This window comes from Callithrix jacchus, chromosome 5 (assembly GCF_049354715.1).
Source record: "Callithrix jacchus isolate 240 chromosome 5, calJac240_pri, whole genome shotgun sequence".
NCBI classification, from domain to species: domain Eukaryota; kingdom Metazoa; phylum Chordata; class Mammalia; order Primates; family Cebidae; genus Callithrix; species Callithrix jacchus.
The window spans coordinates 110,871,192-110,887,053 of NC_133506.1; the positions used below are offsets into that span (position 1 = coordinate 110,871,192).

Sequence of the window (15,862 nt, forward strand, 5' to 3'; positions counted from 1 at the left end):
TAAACACAAGCTCTGAGATGGGGGAGGTTTCTAGGGAGTTAGGAGACAGGTCAAATAGTGACAATTCTCTAAAGATGAGGGTTTTGGGGGGTGCTCCAAACATGTTCTGCTTTCTCTAGTGGCTATTAGGATGCTGATTTTCACCACTACCATGGTTATGAGGCTGCTGGTTTTCAAGGCTATGTGATGCGGAGGAGAAGGGGATGGGAATAGGACAAGTTGAAATGCCACAAGGCTCTTTGTTCTTACTGAGATTCAGTCATTTTCCCTGAATAATTACTCCTTGTATTGTTGCAAATCTGTGGTTAATTTCCAGAGTTCTGAAAAGTTTATTATAACAATTTTTGGCCGATGTCTCATTGCTTTTATGGAAGAACAGATTTTGCAGAGGTTCTTATTCTGCTATTGTAAATGTTAGCACCCTCAGTTGCAGTATTTTCTAAGCAACCACATCACATCGCTCATTCATACTTCACTTGTAGTCACCAAAATCTCTGAGTATTTTGTTATCAACCACTGGTTACTCCTTCTTGTAGCTGATTGTTTTTAAGTAGATTTAAAGACACTTCATTTTTGCTAATTAAATTTTATTTTCTTAATTTTTGTTATAGTTCCAAGACAAATTATTTTGAATCCTGACATCAATAAGATTTTTTAAAGTGTTTTTTTAAAGTCAAAGATAACATTACTCATCAAATCAGTGCATAGATTTGCATTTATTTATTTAAAGACAGAGTCTTGCCCTTTCAGCCAGGCTGGAGTCCAGTGATGCAATCTCAGCTAACTGCAACCTCTGCCTTCCAGGCTCAAGTGATTCTTGTGCCTCAGCCTCCTGAGTAGTTGGGACTGCAGACGCACACTACCATTCCTGGCTAATCTTTGTATTTTTAGAAGAGACAGGATTTCACCATGCTGGCCAGGCTGATCTCAAATTTCTGCCTTACTGGATATCCCCTCCAGGGGAATATTTGCTTCATTAACTAGTTTTGAACTATGTATCTGTTTTCAAATGGTATCTCTAGCATTACAAAATTTTACCAGTAAGACACCTTTTTCTAAAAAAGAAAGTTGATTAGCTTCAAATGATTTATTCATAGCAAAATTTCCCAGTTCTTATTATTTACTATTTCTTTACTCTTCACACATCATTTGCTTCTACAGAATATTATACTAACCGAAGTATCAGGGATCCGTCACTGTTTTTGAAAAGTGGGCCAGTCATTTGTCTGTCCTCAATTTTGTCGCCCCTCTTTCATTTCCCCACACATTTCTCAAAGGGCAATAGCAATTGCAGAGAATTCAATTTGCAACCTTAGCAATCTTGCCACTGGTGAAGGAAGGGCCAAGAAGAACATAGTCTGGGAAAAAACCAGCTACACTGGTGGGTTCCAATATGGGCAGCTAACAGATAGCTGTTGGTGGGATGTGGGAAATCAACCACATTTTTGTAATCATGACAGCACCCAGTTAGTAACTAGTGGATGGAGTAGGGAGGATCCAGCACTCTCCACCCCTCAGGAGAGGAGGTTGGGTGAGCGTACTGTAGGATAATAAAGCCCAGCCAACGTGACTGAAATTCAGAGCTGGAACTTCAGACCCAGTCCCTAAGACAGGAGTCCTGCCCAGTGAACTAGGCCATTTTTACTGGAACGGTGGGCACTAACCCTTATTGATACCCACTGCTGACATGTTTCCTGTCTGTCTCAGGATAGCTCCAATGAAGTGTGGAGCACTCTGATTCCAGTTTTGAAGGGATAAAGAAGGCAAGAGTTACCCAGAAATATGACTTTTGGGAGTTTGCACAGTATAATGGAAATAAAGGTTTGGGGAGGCTAAGTAGACTGTATGACAACAATCTATCCCTTGGCAAATTACTTAATATCTTTGAGTTTTAAGTTTCTCCTTGATAAAATAAAGATAATAATATCTCTCTTGCAGTATTTGCACGAAGGAAAATGTTATACCTCAAGGACTCAACACACAAGAGACCCAGGAAGGGAATTTCATTTCGCATGTCCATTTCTTTCTCTGAGCAATTTCCCATCTTTACTGCCAGGTGGCGCCCGTAAGCAGTGCCGCCCTTCCCTAAGGCTTTTATTTCCACCCTTCGGGCGCTAGGTAATCTTCCTCTCTCTTAGTACTCAGGCTGGCATTTCAAATCCAGTGTTGCACACAGACTTTGTGTTTCTAATCCATCTGCTCCATGAAGAACTGTGAAACCCAGAAATACCTATTTCTAGCCAGACACCCGTTTCTCCAATAGGATTTGTCAGATGATAAGGCTTTGTGATATAACCATGCAGCTGGGCATTCAAAAGAAGTCAAACAACCCTTAATTAGGAATCTGGTTTTTTTGTACATTTACCCCCATTACAAGTTAGAGAAGCTGCAAAGAGTGCAGAGATTTAAAGGTCAGGCCATGTAGGTTTGAATCTCAATGTTAGCATTAGGTGAGTGACCTTGGGCAAATTATTTGACCTCTCTAAGTCTCACTTTCTTCATCTTTGAAATGGTTGTGATAATAATACCCGCTTCATAAGAAGTTGTTGTGAGGTTACATGAGATAACATATGTGGGATACTCAACACAAAATATGGTACACAATAAGTGCTTACCACATGTAAGCAATTATACTAACAAGAGCATGAGCTTTGAAGTCAGATGGAAATAGATTTGACTCCTAGCTCTTGAACTTAAAAATTGCATGATCTTAAATACGTTATGTAACCTGAGTCCGCTTGCCTTGACAGTGCAAGATTATTATGAATGTTGCAGAAATATATATGCAATTCCGTTTACTTTTTATTTGTATTATGACCCATTTCAAACAGGATTTGTGCTTACCTACCCCAAACAAACCAACAGAAAAAGCCTAATGACTTTCATTAAAGCAAATAATAGAATCAGGGTGAAGAAAAAGCAAGGGCAGGAAAAATAAGGAAAAGCCAGAGATAAGACGAGGCTCTTAGAGAATATCATAAGATTAGGTCACAAATTTGGCTTGAGCTTCTTAGCATCCAAGGCAATAAAGAAGGGAAATATGGTTTGTTAGATGATTCACAGTGCCAAGATAAATGCAGAGGAGTTCTGAAGAAGAAACCCAGCTATTCCTAGTTCTGAGACTTAAGAGACTATAGCACATGGTAGATATACAATAGATATATAAATGTTAGCTGTTCTCATCTACAGCACAGAGGAAAGAGTGAGTCTAAGAATAAGAGCAACATGGGAGAGATAACTTTCGAGCTGAATAAGACTGAAGACAGATTTTCCAAGTGCCTGGGGGGCTGGAGAGGAGTGGGAGCTTGTCCATAAGGGAAGCGGGTGACAGTATCTGGGCTGTCCCCACACATTGACAGCAAGATAGCTTTAAATGTGATTTCACACTGGGGTAATGATGTTCCTCTCAGGCTGAGAGGCACAGGAACTTTGTCACATGAGGAGGCCAGAGGGAAAGGATGCCTTGTAAGCATTGTCCTAGCAGCTGTTTTGGTTTAGAGGTTCTCTTTACTGGACATCTGGTGTTTAATGACAATCCTCAGATTTTTTTTTTTTTTTTTTTTTTTTAGTGAGTTTTCTTTCGTTCTATTTTCCTGAGGACCCAGACTTAGGGTTCTCAAGGAAAGAAAATGGTGAAGATAGTTGTAGGGAATGCTACCCTTTTCCTCCAATGTAATGGACATTAGAACCAGTGGAGGAATCACTGCATAATGAAAAGGATGGAACTTGGAGGTGCAAGTGAAGAAGGAACGATTCTGGTATCATTTAAACAGTAGGGAAAACAAAAACACAGGAATGTCGCTTTAACAGGACACCCACATTCCTTTTCTCTGTGGCATCTCAGAGAGGAGACTCTCAGAGCCAGAATTTTAGCTTCTAGTTCCTCAGTTTGCAGATAAAGACTCTGAGGCCCAGACGGCTCAAATAAATGTGTTTATGTCATTTAGATGACACAGAGAGTCCCTATCAGAGCTAGGTCTAGGACCTATGCCTGTGGATTTCTAGGCCACAGGGCATTTAGAAGAATGTAGTCTTCTAGAACACGTGTTAGGATCTAGAGAAGAGGTCTGAGGAGGAATTTGGGTGTCAGTCCGCAAGGCAGTAAAGCACGTGTGAAATAGCTGTGAGGATATGGTCAGGGGCCTTTCTGCATTGCGATGGCTATGGGTTTGCCTCCTGGTGCTGTGTGGTCACAACCCAGCAGCTGTAATCCCTATGGAGCTCTCCCTGCTGACCTGCTGTAAGAGATCCCCCTTTGCCCTCAACCCACCTGGTACCTATGATGCTTCTTTGCTCAATAAATAAGAGTCTGTTCAATTACACATTGACTATCCAGCAGGTGCCAGGAACTGTACTAGGCACTTGAGTTAAAATATAGAATACATCTCTTAATGAGCTTCACAGTCTAGTTAAATAGACAAGGGTAAGTATGATGATCATTGTATTGAAAGATTCTATGGGAACACAGAATAGAGAGCATTCAGCCCTGCCCAGGAGTGGGAAATGGTCAGGGAAGGTCTCTGAAAGAAAGGCTACCTGAACTTAGCCTGAGGTAGGAGTAGGCGTGGACAGGAGGGGGAAGGAAGAGGACGCTGTAAGCAGAGGGAGTCACCAGGGAAGGACACCATAGCATGAGAAGGCATAAAATGTTCAGAAAACTGAAAGTGGTTTGATTTCCCAGAGTTGGGTATGGAGAGGAGATATTTATTATGGCAAAACTGCAATTGCTTTTGCGCCAGCCTAATAGTACCATACTTGTTTTCTAGAGCTGCTGTAACAACGCACCATGAACTCGGTAGCTTAAAACAAGAAAAATGTATTACCTCACAATTCTAGAGGCCAGAAATCTGAAATCAATATGTCGACAGGGTCACAATCCCTCTAACAGCTTTAGGGAGGAATCTTTCCTTGCCTCTGCCTAGATTCTGGTGACTTCCAGCATTCCTTGGCATTCTTTGGGTTGTAACTGCCTTCCTCCAATCTGTCTCCATCTTCACTCAGCTTTCTTCTCTCCCTGTGTATCTATCTCTTTGGTGTCTGTGTGTCTCCTCTTCTTATAGGGACATCAGTTATTGGATTTATGGCCCATCTTAATCCAGTATGACCTCATCTTAACAAATTACATCTGCAAAGAGTTTGTTTTCAAGCGAGGTCACATTCTGAGGTTCTGGATGGACATGGATTGTGGGAAGACATGATCCAACCCACTATAAGTACTTTATTGAAGAGAGAGTAGCCACCACTGTTTAGATTCTCAAAAAAAGACCCCTAATCCAAATACCTTGAGTCACTACCTAGGAGAATTTTGAACTGGGAAAGTAGAAAAGAGACAAGAAGCAGGTTACTCAGCCTTACATGACCCTGTCACCCAGTTCCTAATCCCACAACCCAATCACCTAGAGAGTGGTTGACAGCCCTTCCTAATGACTTTGTCCGTGTACCTCCCAGCACTCTTCACCTAAAAGATACCCAGCCAACCAATGGGATTGAGAAACAGGATGTTACTGGGAACAAGTGTCTCTTTGCTCATCTCAAGTTCCTTCAGCCATAAAATGGGGGTAGAAATCATTGCCCGCCTTAGAGGGTTACTGGGAGATCCTAAAAGATAGCTGATTGAAGAAGTATATTGCAAACTGTAAAGACCACAGATTAGTTAGAGAATTGTGCCCTTATTCCTTCTCTTCTCTTTTCATATCACACTCCCTTTGATACCCCCATCCCCAACCCTGTCAGAAAATAAGTAGGGGCAGTAGGATAAACCAAGCAGAAATCCATGTTTTTTTCAGCTTTAGACACGCATAGATTGCAGGCTCTAAGAAGCAACCAAGTTTCTGCTCTTCTTGGGACTTTGCCCTAAATAACCTTTGCATACATGCAAAGACAGAGTGTTATTGCTTCAAGGTGTTCATGCCCAGGAAGTTAAAAATGATCTAATTGGAGGTAACAATTAGGTTTTAATTCCTGGACACAACACTTGGTATTATTACTGCCCTCTCAGAGACAATTGAGTAGTCACTAGTTTTTAGGACCTCAGTACCTTTAGGGCTTCCTGGCCTGCCTGGGATAGGCAAAGCCTGATCACATCATTCCAGGGTAATAGCTTATTATCTCAGCAACCATCTGTTTTCTAAGAATTCTCCCCAGGGCCAGTTCTTCGTATAGTTCTGATTGTTATCTTTGTACCCTGTAGGTGACATGTTAGCTCACTCTGCCCAGGCATAGTAGAAGGGGACAGCATTGAAGATCAGGACATCTGGGTTCCAGGCATGACTGTCACAGACAAATTTGGTGGCTTTAGTTAAGTTATTCCTATCACTGGTCTTCAATTTTCCTATCTATAAAATATATATTTTTTTTCTTTTTTTTTTTTCTTTGAAATGGAGTTTCACTCTTGTTGCCCAGGCTGGAGTGCAGTGGCACAATTTCAGCTTACTGCAACCTCCATCTCCTGGGTTCAAGTGATTTTCCTATCTCAGCCTCCTGAGTAGCTGGGATTACAGACATGCACCACCACGCCCAGCTAATTTTGTATTTTTAGTAGAGACAGGGTTTCTCCATGTTGGTCAGGCTGGTCTTGAACTTCCGACCTCAGGTGATCTGCCCACCTTGGCCTCCTGAAGAGTTGCTATTACAGGCATGAGCCACCACGTCCAGCCAAAATATTTTCATATATGGATTTTTCCTGTGGTAAGTGTCCCTGTCATTATTTTCTCAAAAGAGTCTGTGACCAATAAAGATTAAGAATCCCTGGACTGGTTGATTTATAATCCAATTTATCTTTTTTTTTTTTTTTTTTTTTGAGACAGTGTCTCACTCTGTCACTCAGAGTGGAGTGCAGTGGGGTGATCTCAGCTCACCTCCACTTTCCAGGCTCAAGCGATTCTCTTGCCTCAGCCTCCTGAATACCTGGAGTCACAAGTGTGCACCACCACGCCTGGCTAATTTTTGTATTTTTAGTAGAGGCCGGGTTTTGCCATGTTGGCCAGGCTGGTCTCAAACTCCTGACCTCAAGTGATTCACCCACCTTGGCCTCCCAAAGTGCTGGGATTACAGGCGTGAGCTACTGCGCCCAGCCTTATAATCTAATTTAGGATGATTCTTTGGTTCTATGCATTTAGTGATATCATACGTCTAACTGTCGAGCAAGTTTTTGCTGACTGCCAACTGTATGCTAGGTCCTTTGATGCGGCCCAAGGATGCAAAAGTAATGTAGACACCTTCCAAGGAAGCAACGCTTCCATGGAGAAGACAGACCCACACAAAAAAAAGTCTTCAAATAAGCCATCCGAAATACAATGATGGAGAAACCCAGGGAATCTGAGGAACACAGAGCATCTGGGAAGTGTTTGTAACTTTTTCTCTTCGCATGAAGGTCACAAATTGCTGAAAAGAGAGGGGCTTTGAAGGGTTTCCTTGCAAGTTTAAAAAGTAGGGCACATTTCCTCTCAGTCAGTTTGAAGGCCCAGCCTCCACCAACCTCCTTTCTCTAGGACCCTCCACCCATGGCCTCTTGCTTTGTGCTGCTAGCAAGCTTGTTGCAATTAAGTGGGAATAACCCCTACCATGTATTCTTCAGACCTCCTCCTTCTGGGATGAGAAGCCCCACACCTTGTATTATCCCTGGAGTCCTTCCAACATTCCCTTTCCTGCCCTTGTTGCAGGGGGACTCTCTTGGGCCCCTTTTGTGTCCAGCACTCCCACAATGGACTCAGGAGTGCTGGTGAGTGCATGACCACATGGGCATGTTACTCTTGCTTGGGTGTCGACCTGAGCAGTTTCCAGTGACCTTATGGCTCTGCAGAAAGCATTGTTAAAAGGGAAATTTATTTAAAAAAAGAAAAGCAAGAAAATTTACATAACACATGCAGGCCAGAGAGGCAGATGCGGTTCTAGTCTGGGGTTCTAGTCCTGGTTTCCTTACATGCCCCCCGGGTCCAAGCCTTGCTACCCCATTGCCCTGGCTACTGTCACCTCTGCCTTCATCTGTTCCACTTAACTTCCACATATACCTCATTATAATTTATTCTCCATATGGCAGCCAGAGGGATTTTTTTAAAGTGTAAATCAGAACATGCCACTCCCCTGCTAAAATTTTGCAAACAGTTTTGCTGCACTTAGGATGCAATCCAAACTCTTCAGCAAATCCTGCAGAACCTTCCATATTCTGACATCTGCCTGCGTCTCTAGCCCTGTCCTGAATCCCTCTCCTCACTGTCTACGCTCTCTGACCTTTTGTCTGTCCCTGCCTCACGGGAATGTCATTTCGGCCTCAGGACCTTTGCACTTGCAGTTTTTGTTGACTGAGTTACCCCAAACCTAGGCATGGCTTCTTCCTCTTATGAGTCAGGCCTTAGTTTCAGAGACACCTCTTTTTTTCTTTTTAGAGAAGTCTTTTCTGATATGTCATCTAGAGCTTCCCTACTTCATCACAGCTTCTTCATTCTACTTTGTTTTACTTTCTCTCTCTTTCTTTCTTTTCTATCTCTCTCTTTTCTTTCTTTCCTTCCTTTCTTTTTTGAGATGGAGTCTCACTGTCACCAGGCTGGAGTGCAGTGGTGTGATCTCAGCTCACTGCAACTTAGCCTCCTGGGTTCAAGCAATTCTCCTGCCTCTGCTTCCCAAGTAGCCGGGATGACAGCCATGCGTCACCACACCCAGCTAATTTTTGTATTTTTAGTAGAGACAGAGTTTCACCATGTTGGCCAGATGGTCTCCATCTCTTAACCTTGTGGTCCTCCTGCCTCAGCCTCCCAAACTGCTGGGATTACAGGCATGAGACACTAAGTCCAGCTCTTTTACTCTTTTCATAGTATTTATTTATTGTAATTTGAAATTATTTTGTTTGTTGGTTATATGTCTTCCCTGTTCCACTCATCGACTGCCCCAGTTACTAGATCATCTAGAATAGGGTGGAACCATAATAGATGATCAATAAGTTGTTGAATGACTGAGTGAGTAACTCTGCTAAAGATCATTCAAGATACCTGAGCCCCAGGTTCTTTAGCAATAAAATGGGGAAGAATGTCTCCTTTGCTACGTATTGGATCTTTAATCATTGTTAGAAAACTCTCTGTGGTAGATATATTACTGTTACAGCCACAGAAGAAATGGAAAGCCAGATGGGCTAAATGATTTGCCTAAAATCATAGTTGTGGCCTGAAAGTTTATCCTCATTGAGATACCAATAGAGATTTGGAAGAGAGAAGGAGGGGAGAGAAACTTTCTAGTTCTTCCAAGTTTTAAATCTCACCAAAAAGCCACTCATTGGAGAATAGAGTCATAGACTATCTAGTACTCCCGACAGCAAGGTCTGTGGCTAGGACTCTATTCCCACACAGAATTCTTCCGCATATGATTCATTCTGAGCACACCCACCGCATTCACATTCATTCATTCATTTGCTTATATAAGTTAGTACGAAAATAATTGCAGTTTTCACCATTGAAAGTAATGGCAAAAACTGCAATTACTTTTGCACCAACCTAATATGTCAATTCATTGCATACATACTGTTAGCAGCCAGTCACTTTCATAGGTATATGGCAGCTTCAGGGAGGAAACCCTGATTCATAATAAGAATATGTCCCTGGAATCCCTTAGAAATGGATAGTCCTCATTGGGGTCTATTGGTCAAACTCAAATTCTTGAGGCTAATTAAGGGAGTGCATTTAAAATGCTTGTTAGGCTGGGTGCGGTGGCTCACGCTTGTAATCTCAGCACTTTGGGAAGCCAAGGTGGGCAGATCACTTGAGGCTAGGAGTTTGAGACCAGTCTGGCCAACATACAAAACCCTGTCTCTACTAAAAATACAAAAATTAGCCGGGCGAGGTGGCACAGGCCTGTAATCCCAGCTACTCAGGAGGCTGAGGCAGGTGAATCACCTGACTTGGGAGGTGGAGGTTGCAGTGAGCAGGAATCACACCACTGTACTCTAGCATGGTTCTCAAAAAAAAAGAAATAATTAAAATGCTTGTTAGCCAGGGTTCTGGCATGGAGTAGGCACTCAAGAGACCTTAGTAATAATGATGTTAGAACCTGAACCTTTTTCCTCAGCCAGACTGTCTAGAAGAGGAGAAAGATTTAAAATGCCCTTGGCAATTTTTTCTCTCCCAGAGTCATCCTGTTAGAAAAATCCAGCTCACATGACTCCTACTGCCTTTTCCAAATCCACAGCCTGTACAAGCAACTGAAAGTAATAAGCATAATTTAAATGCTGTGTCTTTCCTAATTAAAATCCATCCAGTAAGGGATGCCAGGGTTATTTTTGTCTATGTGGCACAGGAAGTTTTATTATATAAATCCAGCCTTCTCAACAGAGTCCAAGGGGGGTGTGTCCTTGTGTGCATGTGTGTTCCTGTGTGTGCATGCATGCACACATATGCACATAGTGTGCATTTTGGGGGTGTAACCAAGAATGCATAGTTGGCACTGAACAGGTTGAAGGGTCTGAATTTTCAAAGGAAGCTGTTGATGGAGCCACTGGCAATTGCTTCCCAAGGCACGTTAGACTGGTCAAGAACCCTGGAGTCCGCCTTGGCCCTCTTAGCAAGTTCTGAAGAACCACACCAGAACGGATTTTCCATGAGGGGATGTTGTCCTAGCCTTCTCAGCAGAGGCTCTGCTTGCTTGGTGGCTCTTCTTGGAAACACTGGTTGCCAGAGCAGCTGTGTCAGCCTGGTTCTCCAGAAAAGACAGGAAAGCAGGCAGGGAGCCCTCTGCTAACCCAAGGGCCTCTTTCCAGGGGACCACTCCCAAGAGCAATCTACACAGGAAACCCAGTCCAGATAGAAAAGAGACAACAATTGAAAAACAAGGAGGAAAAGAAGAGAAGGAAGGAAAACAAAGAAGGGCAAGGAGATTTAAAGGGCTTAATTAAGAGACGTTCTGAGGGTTTTGCTTTTCAAGGGCAGAAGTTCATTTCTGTGTGGGAGGCCAGTTGGCTAAAGTATGAAGATAGTTTGGGGCACATGTTTCATTTTCAGGGGACCCTTCCTTCCTATCACCGGGCCCTGAACCCTTGCTTATAACTCTGCTAATACTTGTGAGACGCATCTCAATGTATTTTCTCTTATTAGTAAATTTGTTTCCTCTCCGGCAGCCCTTCTAAGGCTACTGGGAAGGAGAATGTTCTAGAGTAGACAAGAAGGAAGATATGATGCTAAGGGGGATTCCTACCCAACAGGAAACCGGGGAAATGCACCTGTAGGTCTGACAAGGGGGCTCAGAAGAGAGACATGACAGGGCAAGAGACAAGAGATGGGTGTTTCTGCCCCTAACTCAAATCCAGGGTCGTTTTGGATAGGAAGGGAGGAAAGATATTGGGCAGGAGTCTCAAAACTTCCAGATAGAAAAATAGGATAACTTACACCTGAGAAATAGAGATGTCTTGGAGACAGTCCATGGTTAGCTGGCACAGCGTCCAGCATAGCACAATGGCAGCAGGCTACCAGGGCTGAGGAAGGTCCACGTGAGTGGGCTGGAGATCCAACTTGCCGAGATTTGCTGACTCCAGCTTGGTGCAGGGAACACATCTGAGGCCCCAAGGGAGATGCAGAGGATGAAAGAAATGAAGGACCAAAACAGCCCCCAGGCTGTAGATAAGGGGACTGCAGGGGGCAGGCACCTCACCTCTGAAGGCAAGGTCAGGGATCACACACAAGGCTCCAAAGGACAAGGTGGGATTTGCCTTCCCAGGCAAATACCCAGGAATCAGACCAGGATAGCCCACAGCTCAGCAGACCTAGGGCTAGCATGAGAACCTGAGACTCCCCACCTCACCACCAAAGGATCTGTGAATTTCACATGCACCCAGCCACAATCCTGAGAAAGAGAAGAAGGTACACAGATCTTGAGACAAACTGTCCTGGATATTTGTACTTTGAATGAATTGAATTCCTAACCCGCAGATATCAAATTGAGTGAAAGATCCTGCTTTAAATTGGAAAGGAAGAAAACTTAATTGTAATTGGCCAATTAAGTTTTTAATGAACTCAAATAAAGATGAAATCAAGTATAGATCATTTGAAGAGCTGCATTTTTTTTTTTTTCACAACTCAGTTGTAATGTAAAGTGTTTGACCACTTGGAAACAATGACCTTGCACATTTGCAAATAAATTTAGCGTGTACAAGTCATTTTCACATATGTTACTTGTTTTGGACTTCACATTAAATCAAGAGAGATGTTAGTCTAACTTTACAGATGGAGAAAATGGAGGCTCAGCAATAGTAGGAATCTTGCCCAAGCTCAATATGGATGAAGGCCTCCTCTAGGGCCGTTTCAACTACAGACTGCAGAGCCTCGGTCGAATACAGTGATGATGCCCAACTGGGGCAATTTTTAGTGGCAGTTTCAGCTGTCACAACAGAGGAGAGAGGACACTACTGGCATATGGTAGGTATTCAGTCATGATATTTGGGGATGCTGTTAACACCCTACAATGCACAGGACATCCCCACCACAAAGACTTATCTGGCCCGACATATTAACATTGCTGAGGTGGAGAAACCCTCTGAGATACTACAGAGGATTCCCAGGGTGGAAAATGTCTGTCTCATTTCATAGTCGCAGAAATGGACAAGAACTCAGAGCCAAGACAAATGCAATTTAATAAGAAAGCTCCAGCTAACAAACTTACTTGCCACGAGCATACACTTATTGGAGCTTCCTTTCCAAAACACTGTTGGTGATGGGTGAGTGAGAGGTCTTGCCAGAGGATTAAAAGGAAATTGTGCTCACTGTGGACAGGGGAGTACCCGGGGGTTTACTGAGAGCAGATAAGTCTTTCATCTCCCCTCCGTTGCCAACGCAATTGTCTCCAGTAACATTCATAAAATAAGTCAAATAATAGTAACAGCCAGAAAACCATAATTTTTTATTTTATTGAATGTCATATTAATAATCATGTCATAAAGATGGCAACAATAGACACTGGGGACTACTAGAGGTTTCGGGGGCAAGGGTTGAAAAACTATTGGTGCTTGCTCACTATCTGGGTGATAAGACCATTTGTGTCTCAAACCTTAGCATCACACAATATATCTAATATGGTTTAGCTGTGTCTCCACCCAAATCTCATCTTGAATTGTAGCTCCCATAATTTCCATGTGTTGTGGGAGAGTCCGGATGGGAGATAATTGAATCATGGGGGCGGGTTTTCCTCATACCGTTCTCGTGGTAGTGAATAAGTCTCAGGATACCTGATGGTTTCATAAGGAGAAACCCCTTTCACTCAGTCCTCATTCTCTCTTACCTGCCGCCATGTAAGACATGACTTTTGCCTTCTGCCGTGATTGTGAGGGCTCCCCAGCCATGTGGAACTGTGAGTCCATTAAACTTCTTTTTATTTACAGATTACCCAGCCTTGGTATGTCTTTATCAGCAGTGCGAAAGTGGACTAATACAATATCCATGCATATATGCCCCCTGGATCTAAAAAAAATTGAAATCATTAAATAGTAATCATGTCAGTACAATAAATAAGTGAATATAGCAAAACAGGGAAACAGTAGTAGACAATTCAAACTTTTTAATTACATTAGTGTATCTTCTTTCAAAAGAAAAAACATACCCACATACCAGGCTATAGCAATAATGCATAATAATATTACAGATTTTGTGTTTGTGCCTGAACTTCTGTAAATTTGTTAATAATTTTGTCAGAATTGGTCTTCTAGGCATATTTGACTAGGCAACCAGATTTATCAAGCTATTTTCACTTACAATTGATCAGAGAACTTCTAATGAATTTTAATTTTGAATGTTCTTTCACACCGAGGAACAGATTTGCATATAGTAATTTTAATACTGACTTGAGGGCAGGTTCAGAAGGGATTCATAAAAATCCTGTTCCCCAGTAAGTTTCAGAAACTGCAGTATTGCCCATGTCTTTGTTTCCTTTCAGGATTTAGCCTAGCAGCTTTCCAAAGTCTTCACAGTTGAAAATTCCACTAAAATATCTTCAGCAGAAATTTCATACTTTCTATTGCGGTTGATAAAACCTTGAAAAAACTTTTATTTTGCAAAAACAGAAAAATGCTAAATAATATAGAACACTGATATCATCCCTTTTAAAATCGCTCAGCCCTTGGATGCTTCCTAGAGGGGGTATTCTTCATGGTTTAGGGGAAGGATCTATGTGGTAAGGCAGGCTTTATTGCATCACAATATTCCAAGATTAGATTTTTTTCTTTTTTATGTTTTTTTTTTAAACTTTGCAAAAAGAACATGAAAATACAGAAACATATTAAGGAATAAATATCACACATTGAATTAGTTAGGATTAGGTTTGTTTATAATTCATAATGTCGTCTCTGTCCTCGGAAATGCTGGCATCTTTGCAGAAGGGGCTCAGCTGTGGACAAATGTCTCAAAATTGCATGGCAGAAAGTTAGCCACAGCAAGAGAGGGACACGTGGAGAGCTTGGGTTGGAAAGTGGGGTAGGTTCAGAGGAGGGAGGTGACTGCTTCCAACTGGGAAACTAAGGAACATTTCATGGGAAAGTGATGAAATTCATCATGAAGAATGGGTGGAATTTAGACACTGAAAGACTTTGCTTAGGCCTAGAAGACGGCAGACTGAAGCAATGAGGCTGTTTGGGCTTCCATATTTCCACCTGCAAAACAAGAATCAGATCAGCATTGCCCTTAGGATCCCCTTTAGAAAATAGCAAAAGAGGAGATGGTGCTGTACTGAACAGCATGGCCTGGGGATCAGGGGTTGGCTGGGATTATATCTAGCTGTGTGTAACACTTGGTAGGTCACTTTCCTTCTCTAGCACCCAAGGCTCTCCTCTAGAAAAAAACAGATTCGCCAGATGGAACATATCAAAGGCATCGTCTGACCCAAACATCATGTTGTGATCCTTACAGTGCCTTGGGGAAGGTTTCTGAGAATGGGTAATGGGCTTCCTGCTCACATAGACACTGTAGTAAATGAGTATCACGACTGTGGCATGGTTACAAGGTTATGGTCAAGGGGCCAGGAAGTCTAGGGTCCCGTCTGGGCTTTTTCTATTTTCATCTACCTGCCTGGGCCCTCAAATTTTCATCCTCACTTCACCTACAGTCCTTTCCACCTCCCATCCACATCCGCCCACTCACACCTCCTCCACCATTGCACACTTGGGAGAAAAGTAGGAAGGGAGGGAGGGAGCAGAGGGAAGAGGGAGAGACTGAGACAGAGAAGGGGGTAGATAGAGAGGGATGAGGGGAGAGGAAGGAGGAGAGGGAGAGAAAAGGAGGGACAGAGTGAAGAGGATGGTGGAGGGAGTGAGAAACAATGACAGATGGAGACAGAATGAGAGACGAGGGGAAGGGAGAGAGAGGGAGAACAAGAGAGAAACGGGGAGGGAGAAAAAGAGAGAGCGAGAGAAAGGAAGAATGAAAGATTGAGAGAATGACACCAACTTAGTTCACAAATAGCTCAAATCCAAGGTTCCCACTGAGAACCTCGAGGCTGGGGGACGTCTCCCCTGCGTCTCCTCTTTTCAGTGATGTTTCCTCTATTTCTGAGATTCATCTTCATTCAAAAGAAAGAAAGACACTTTGGTCTTTTAAGGGTTCCTTTTCATGAAGCCTTTCTTGTGCCAGCTTCCCTCTGTAGTTCTGGGGAGACAGCAGGGGGGATGGGGCCTGAGAGAAGGGTGAAGGAGTTTCTGCAATGCTGCCCAGGGAAGAGGCGGATGGGCTGGAGACAGGGAGGGACGTCACAGGACTGGCACAGAAAGGTTGTCAAAGCACACTCGTTTTGTGGCTTCAAAGCTAAGAACAGAAAAGTTAGAAAGGAGAATAAGGTTACAGGTGGGGGAGGTTTGTTTTAGGAATGACAGCTCCATCTCAGATGGAATCAACTGAGCACTGGC

General features: G+C 42.9%; 1 protein-coding gene across 1 annotated transcript in view; it reads left to right on the forward strand.

Annotated features, from left to right (window-relative positions):
* The window catches only part of MMD (monocyte to macrophage differentiation associated), an 85,841-nt gene that overhangs the window by 69,419 nt on the left and 560 nt on the right, over positions 1–15,862 (forward strand). The window lies entirely within an intron of this gene.